Below are 9,334 nucleotides of genomic sequence, written 5' to 3' on the forward strand. Positions count from 1 at the left end.
TTGAAGAGTCAGAAACTCTACTATCACTGCACTTGATGACTTGTCAGCTGAAGGCTTGGCTTTTTATTGCAAAACTAGGCACACACATACTTGATTGTGAAGAACTCCTTTAAAAGTTATTTATAAAATGACAGCCTCTTTTCTCTCTCATTTCCCTCTGGAAAACTTTGCATTCACAAATTTGATCTTTTGTCTGCCAGATTTTCAAACGTCTCCTGAATCTTTGCAATGTTCAATTGATTCTGTTGCTGAGTTCAGATGAAGTTAGCCGCTTCATTTTAGCCTTGTTTCACTACTCTATCTCAAAGTCCTTATAAGGAATACTTTCCATTTATCATTTGTTCCTTTAGCTTTGAGATCTGCCACAAATGAAGCACTAGAACAAGATATTCCCCTAGTACTTCTCACACACCTATTGTCCTTTGACAGTTTGCATACTATGCAAGGACACACAGTCATTCTGCCCTGCAGACCTGCTCCATCTGTTCCTATCAGGTTTTGCCCTTACTCACCTTGGAGCACCAGTCCCACCAACGACAATCCACAGCAGTGAACACTGTCAGACTGCTATCATTTTGAGCCCTATTGCTCCAGTGAAAGCCTCTCTACCACCCCAACAATTCTATTCCTTAGCTCTGTGGAACAGAGGTGGGTACATGGGCTGATGAATAGCAGTGGATTGCTTGTGAAAGGATCATCAGAAATAAGCTGTACAATTGCCATGTTGTAGTTGCTCAGACTGGAGATGATCAGCACAACACAAAATATCTCCAAGTCAGCAGGAGAAGGGAATACAGGTGGCCTTGTCCCTAGTAAGTTATAGTTGTGTTAATGACCCAATACAGCCTCACCCCTGATGAGTCACAGCAATATCCAGTAAACATAAGTGTGATAAAAGGGAATGGGTTGGTTGGTGAAGGGGTCATCATGGAGGATCCAGAAGGAGAAATCATGAAGAAGAAGGATCCTGGGAAGAGAGAATCCCTGCTGTGGCATTAGTCTGGGTCTGCAGTTAGAGCCTGTTGATGGAACCTGCAGTCACAGTCTGCAAACCAGTACATGCAGTCATAATTTAGCGGGAAATAACCAGCAGTCAGAGGCTGCAAGGGAAACCTACAGCAGGAGCTTGCTGCAGCCAGAGTCAGAGAATAGCTGGAGTCAGGATGGCAGAGCTGTAAGGAGGAATAAACCAGGACCCTTTTCATGCTGTGGTAAACAAGAGGTCTGTGTCTTGGTTCATGTCTACCCTCGAACAAGAGGGCTGGTCCAACACAAGTCTATTAGTAGTTAGACTAAGCTATCTTTTTCTGGGAGCATAAGAAATTAATTATCTTAATGCAGTTCATTCAGTCTCTATCACCAAAAATCCTGCTACAGACATTAGCCAGAGAAAGGCATAACTAGCCACTGTCCTCTTGTGAGTCTCCAGGTACTGTTTCTAACCACATGAGGCCTCCATCTCTCACACGTGAGGCACAGGTTTTTTTCTTTCTTTAATACACTATTTCAGGGAACTTAGAAGCAACTACTGGCAAACAGCTTCCCTCTGGATTTGTCCAGCACCAGGTAGCAAGCTGGGAGCTCCCCCTTTATGTTTATAGGGGGAGCTCCCTATATTATATTGACACATAATGCCAATAGCTTCTTTGGTGACAGAAAAATCTACAGTAACTCTTGTAGATGTAAGGTTGAATATAAGCACTAGTCAAAATCAGAACCCTCAAGCACCCATTGCCTTGATGTCAAGGTTTGTCGCATTTTGCAAAACAAAATTATGGAGCTAATAATCACATCCATCCTTTGAGCTCTTCACTGTCTTTGCACATCTATCTGCTTCCAGCTGACTTGACAGCTTGCCTAATTTATGAGGCAGTTGCATCAATGTTTCTACTCATTCCATTTTAGGGATTCAGCTCACTCATCTCAGCTCTCCCTGCCAGATCTCCTTAAGGATCAAAATTCACGTGCAAGATATGGACACCTCTGTATTTCAAACTTGAATCTCAACTGGAGATTTAAAAGCAAGTAAAGGACAAAGTCAACAGTTACATCAAAATTTACTGAAGAAGGAAAGATTTATTATTCTGAGAAAAGTATTAGAGCACTGATAGAGGTGGGTAGTAGACAAAATTCCACAGAAATCTTTATTATAACACTTCTAATTAAATGTACAAAGCTATGCTGGTTTTCCATTGCAAAGACTTAAATATAGTCTAGTTACAAATAATATAACAGTGCTAAGACCAAAGGGACCTGTGAAACTACTGCTCTCACTCTAAGGAGCTGAAATGTATCAGGTTCTAACTTTATTGTGAATGAGCAGTGATATTAATTTACTCATGTCACACTTCATTACAGTGTAACAGTGGTTTGGAAAAAGAGAAAAATGTTTTCATGAGAATTTTGATAAATAGAAATATTCCCTTCAAAAATAGTCCTGTGATTTTGTCCTTCATTTAAGCCTTCTCTCAGGACTCCAGACTCTTTCATATAGTTTAGAGTTTACCACTCACTCAAATTATCCTTGTGGCTCAGAGAATATTGAAGGTGCCTCTAATACTGACAAGGTTCCTTTTTTAAGTTTATTAATTATTTTGGTAGTTTGCCTATTACTGAAATCACTGAAGATTTCAACGTGAATGCATTTCTTTGCGCCAAGATATAATGCATTCATTATATGAATCAATTTACTTCTGCTGTATTTCCTCTTAAAAGTATGTAATATGTAATCTCTGTCTCTCTTTGCTTTAAATATGGATGGACCACTTGGCTGAAAATTGTCTTGGGGTATCAGAGAACTGAATAAAAATAATTCTATTAATTTTCACTGACTAAAAACGAAATCATAAGACTCTCCTCCTACCTACAATCCATATTTATATGATGCATATAATGATATATTCTTTTTTTGTAACTATTACTGAAACTAAAACAGAATTTAAAATGATATGGAATAAAAAGGAAAGTTTGAAAGCAGAGGATTAGTTTTTAGCAGTTTCTTGTCAGGTCTCTATTGAACAGCCCAAACCTAAACACCCTAACGGGATTTAGAGTTTACTGACCTTTGTATTGCTCTAACCTCAATTCAGAAAGACAGTGCTTAGTTTTTCAATAAAAAGGTGGGTTTTAATACCCTGAAACTGAGGCCTCAGGGAATATGAGAGAAGTGGCAGTGGAAACAGAGAGTGGAAGCCCCCAGAAAGAAGCAAATAAAGACAATTTCTTAAAAATTATTCAGGTCAGATTGTCATAAAAATGCCGTTTTAGAATGCAGTGGGAGATATCAACAGGAAATTTAATAACAAGGGGCAAAGGGAATTAATTTTGGAGGTAAGTTGTTATATCCTCCATCTGCACTGCCATTAGAGAAAACCTTTCTGAGGGTTTTTTTTGTACAGACACCCCATTCCCAGAGGTTCAGCGAACACTTTCTTGGAAAGAGCACTGGATAGGTTCAGTAAAATGTGAAGGGTTTTATAGTGCCTGAAATACAGTAAGAGTGACCGAATGTCACTTCTAAGGTCAACCCTTTTGCTTCCTTAATTAGATTCTTAATTTTTATTCCATTGGTGATTTCTTATGATTTTTTCTCTAGTAGCATAACAGCTTGAGTAATAAGAAATTAATTTCTCATGTGTTAGTGACAACCAGATGTTCAGTCCTAGACAGGTAGAAGAAAGAAAAGCAATGACAGATGTGAAAAAAGAGATCTTAGAACTTCAAGCACCATGATCCTTCTTGATTTGCATAAGTATACCTATTCTGTGTAGAGACTTTTATCATGTATCAGGCAAAAAGAATAGGAAATACCTTATATCACATTCACGAAAATATATTAGAAATATCTTTGAGCCTGGAAACTTTGAAAGGATGATTGCTTTTGGAGTAGGCAAGCACAAGAGGTATAAAATACAAATTTTATTTTATCTCTTTCCTACAAATATTATCAGAACTGCATTTTTTGCACAGATAATGGTTGATGTATAATTTTTTTTATTATAACTATAGCTTCAAGTCTGTAAGGAATTTGACCTTGTAACTCAAAGGAACAGTCCAAAGAAAAGGTAAACCATGAAAAACAAGAATGAATATTTTGCCATGAATAAACCAAATATCACTTCTAGGTCTGTTCAGTGCTCCAAATTGAGAATATTTCAGTACTGAACATTTCTTCTGTGATCAAAGTTGTACACATTTTTCATTTGCTGCTCAAGACTAGAATATTGCAGATATGTTGGTATTTTGTCTCATTCACTCACACTGGAAAGGGGATTGTATTGCTCACTATTTTTTCTCCCTGCCAACTCATTCCACAGTGCACTGGTACAAAGTGTTTGTGGAGATGAAGTTTTGCCAAAATGGTCATTAATGGTCGTTATCATGTGCTCACTGTGCTGTAGACCAGAGAAAAAAAGGAAAGGATTTCCAATCCCCTCTCACAGATAAGAAGTATAGCCAGTGATCAAGCCCTTTTTTAAAAAAACAGCTGATATTAGACATGTCAAAAATGCTCAGTGAATGGGAAATCTGGGAAAAAAACAAGCATTAGTCACTTTATTTCTCATTTTTGAGCCATAGCAGGACAAATTATAACTTACAGTGGTAATTCCCAAGAAAGTCAGTACTACGGAACAGTGGGAGGCAAGGATCTTGAGGGATCCTTGCCAAACCCACAACAGAAGGAAACTACTCAATTTTTAAAAGATTGATGTTGCCTGACCTTCCATTTGGGATCAGGATACAGGGAGTGTTACAGGAGCCTTGGAAGGGAAGATTTCTCTCCTCAGCAATCTAACTATGCATTGTTAAAGAAGTAGTATATATAAAGTCTTTCCAAGAATGGAAGTAATGATTAAATGCCCAGTCCTGAAGATGAGTAAAAATCCTTAGAGATGCCTAACAACTTTATTTCCAGTTGCATAATAATCTGGAGATTTGTAATAGCTAATAATATTTGTAATATGTTTTAAGATACACCAAAATGATTTTCTTGCTTCCAGTGGACCCCACCATGGGCACTGGGATAGCCAAGATCAATTGCATGCCTGCCATTCTCCATCTGTCTCTGTCTCCAGAACACCTCAGGACTTCTGCAAAATTTGTAAAGAGCCTTCCTGTTTGTTTCCTTCAGTTCCTGAGTCACAGGACCTGGAGTTTTCAAAACCCTTGTACATTATTAACCTCAGTTTTATCTCAAAATTGGGGAATCAAAGTGGAGGCTAACGCACAGCAAATAGCAAAGATTTAATATTCTTCCCCTTAGTTTTTTGGTGTGGTTTGTTTTTTTTTTTCATTTAATTGAAAAATGAAATAATATTCACAAAGTGAAATATGCCATTTTTGTCAACATTTCTTAAATTTGATTAGTACAGTGTTATTTTCTATATATTCAATATACATTATTAACATTATAAAAAAACAGATAAAATGGATATAAATCTTGCAAAGGTATAAAAATGTCTAAATAATAATATATAAAAGAAATTTTAAAATATCTTCTAGAAAACATCTTTAAGTTTGAAAAGGGAAAAAAAGGGAAAAATATAAATCAAGGGCATGCAATAAGGAGTTTGATTATCACATGATGATAATTCCCCCAGGCCTTTCCAGCAGTATTCAATCCAAGTTATAAATAACATCATAGTAAATGTGAACGACTGAGTTACACATTCATTTTCCATGTTCTCACTGTGAAGATCTTAAGGGATGCATTCTGGACAATGTCCACTGTGCTTTTCTTGCAAAATAAACAGAATTTCAGATAGGAATCTAAACAATAGATTTTAGAGAGGAAAAAAATCCTAATTTTTAACAAATCTTGAAATAAAATGAATGATTATGGAAAATCTCACAGCTTTTTTCATATACAGAATGTAAAAATGTATTTCCACCTCTCAATCATGTCTATAGGAATATCAGAACTCTAATAATAGTCATTATATTCCCATCAGTGTTTATATTTTGTACCTAAATTACAGAACACACATGACAGATGGAAAGAATACAGATTAAAAATGTGTTAGCAGTAACCCACCATGCTGTCTATAAGCTTTGGGAATTCTTGAATCAAGAAAAAATCACAAGCTTTTAATCAATTCACAAAAACTGATAGAAACAGGTAAAGGTTATTAAAGAAAAAGGGAACATTTGTTGTCAAATAAAGAGATTTCTGAGAGGGTTTTGTGTACAAACTACACTTTAGTAGTTTTCACCAGTGTATATTTTCACCCTCAAATTCAAATCAATTTAAATAACGAAGAAAGGCAGATACAAATACATTCTGGGAAGGCATCATTACAAACTGAAACTCCTTAGAGGCCCAGCACACCATGTGTGATCAAACTTGATATATTCTTATTAATATACAGTTTCAGCAGATTTCAGAGGCAATGTTTGACAGGGTCCAGGGGTCCTGTTACAATCTCTCACCTGGTGCCTTAGGCATGGAGATGTGAAAGGTAGCTCCACTTACTTGTTTGAAGCTTCTTCTTTCAGCAAAGATGTCAGAAGAGACGACTTCTTCCTGTTATAAAATTGTAATTTAGATCCAGAATAAAAGTCCAGCCAGAAGAAAACACTTCTACATAGCTGTATGCAACTGATGAAGACACTTTTCAGGAGCTGAGCTTTGATGATCCTCCTGGGTCACTTCCAACTCAGGATATTCCATGATTTATGATTTTCATATTCCCTGTCAATATATAACACTAAATGTTCATGATTAGCAGAAATGGAAGTGTAGAAAGTCCACAAAACTTGGCCATGATTTATAGATCTGTTATAGATTCCTCTTTGTGCTTCTTTGAGCTCTGTGTCATGAAATAATCTTACTGCTGCTATTTCCAGGCATAAGAAACAAAACCACACAGAGAAAAATATATTTACCAAGATCATCAACAACTCAACAACATAATTTGGAATACAAACCGGGTTTCTTGGGTCTCAAGCCTCCACACTGTTTCTAATTCTTTCTTTGATCATCTCTTCAAGAAACACACAATACAAATACTTTGTCATCTATGGCTCAAATTATCCAATAAAAAGTATGTACATTTGCTGTTTTGTTGTGAAAAGCTTGTCATAGGATCAAATCCACTTAAAAGTCATTTCCATTTCTGTGTTTTTATCAAAACATATGCTTTATTTTCTGTGGCAAGTTTTAAAGAAAAAATATTCAGAAAATAAATTGAAATAATCACAGGGAAAACATAATTTCCTGTTGCAAAGACATCCACTTATCTTCAGATATTCTTTTTCTATTCTTATGCCAGATGTGAATTTGGCTCGCACGCCCTTACATACAGCCCCATTTCAACTTTAATCAAGTGATTAAGAGAGCTGTTATTTCATTAGTACATCCTTTTACTGATCATTGTGACACATTAGGCATAGATAAAATGAGTATCAGAGGCTTGCTTCAATAACTGTGTATTGTCGTTTCCACTGCAATAACAGCATTTGCCTTTCAGTCTGCAAGAATGTAATTACACTAAATCATAGGGCCTAGTAACACTTCCATCTCTGTCTAAAGGGGGTTTTATTCCAGAGAAATAAAGCTTCTTTTTGGAAAGAAAGAGAAAAAGAAAAGAAAAAAAGAAAGAAAAGAAAGAAAAGAAAAGAAAAGAAAAGAAAAGAGAAAAGAGAAAAGAAAAGAAAAGAAAAGAAAAGAAAAGAAAAGAAAAGAAAAGAAAAGAAAAGAAAAGAAAAGAAAAGAAAAGAAAAGAAAAGAAAAGAAAAGAAAAGAAAAGAAAAGAAAAGAAAAGAAAAGAAAAGAAAAGAAAAGAAAAGAAAGAAGAGAAGAGAAGAGAAGAGAAGAGAAGAGAAGAGAAGAGAAGAGAAGAGAAGAGAAGAGAAGAGAAGAGAAGAGAAGAGAAGAGAAGAGAAGAGAAGAGAAGAGAAGAGAAGAGAGAAGAGAAGAGAGAAGAGAAGAGAAGAGAAGAGAAGAGAAGAGAAGAGAAGAGAAGAGAAGAGAAGAGAAGAGAAGAGAAGAGAAGAGAAGAGAAGAGAAAGAAGAGAAGAGAAGAGAAGAGAAGAGAAGAGAAGAGAAGAGAAGAGAAGAGAAGAGAAGAGAAGAGAAGAGAAGAGAAGAGAAGAGAAGAGAAGAGAAGAGAAGAGAAGAGAAGAGAAGAGAAGAGAAGAGAAGAGAAGAGAAGAGAAGAGAAGAGAAGAGAAGAGAAGAGAAAAGAGAAGAGAAAAGAAAAGAAAAGAAAAGAAAAGAAAAGAAAAGAAAAGAAAAGAAAAGAAAAGAAAAGAAAGAAAGAAAGAAAGAAAGAAAGAAAGAAAGAAAGAAAGAAGAAAGAAAGAAAAGAAAGAAAGAAAGAAAAGAAAGAAAGAAAGAAAGAAAGAAAGAAAGAAAGAAAGAAAGAAAGAAAGAAAGAAAGAAAGAAAGAAAGAAAGAAAGAAAGAAAGAAAGAAAGAAAGAAAGAAAGAAAGAAAGAAAGAAAGAAAGAAAGAAAGAAAGAAAGAAAGAAAGAAAGAAAGAAAGAAAGAAAGAAAGAAAGAAAGAAAGAAAGAAAGAAAGAAAGAAAGAAAGAAAGAAAGAAAGAAAGAAAGAAAGAAAGAAAGAAAGAAAGAAAGAAAGAAAGAAAGAAAGAAAGAAAGAAAGAAAGAAAGAAAGAAGAAAGAAAGAAAGAAAGAAAGAAAGAAAGAAAGAAAGAAAGAAAGAAAGAAAGAAAGAAAGAAAGAAAGAAAGAAAGAAAGAAAGAAAGAAAGAAAGAAAGAAAGAAAGAAAGAAAGAAAGGAAAAAAATGTGAATGGGTATTTTATTTTTTTTTATCTTTAGCGGCCTCTTGACATGAGGGAAAGATTTGTTATTAGTAATTAGCCAGATACCTCCTCCTTCACTTGTGGTAAAATTGATCTAACTACTTTAAAAAGCCCTATGCTACAGTTTTCATTTTCCTGCATTTGCTGACTCATTCATGCAAATCACTAAGGACAATGGATATGAGGAATTGAGTATTTTTGGTAGTGGATTCCAGTAAGAAATGGACTTCATCATGTGATTGGTGCTATTAACAGTCAGAATTAAAGTATTTATATTACCAAACACCCATTTTTGACTTACAAGTAAAAAATACCAGCAGTTTCCAATAACACAAATTATACAAAACCTAATCCTTTATTGAATACCTCAGATTTTTAAAATTCAGAAGTCTGTAAAATCTACCCCCTCTTCCCAGACACCTTCAGTTTTATCCCATATGGACATAGCTCATCATATAATGACAGAAGCCATTTAGGTATTCACATACAGTCATGATTTTGCCATTTTGGAGCATACTGACCAAGCGTTTGGGGCTCAACAGCCCCACAGGTGACCTTTCTGTCCTCC

This window comes from Prinia subflava, chromosome 2 (genome assembly GCF_021018805.1).
Source record: "Prinia subflava isolate CZ2003 ecotype Zambia chromosome 2, Cam_Psub_1.2, whole genome shotgun sequence".
Classification (NCBI taxonomy): Eukaryota; Metazoa; Chordata; class Aves; order Passeriformes; family Cisticolidae; genus Prinia; species Prinia subflava.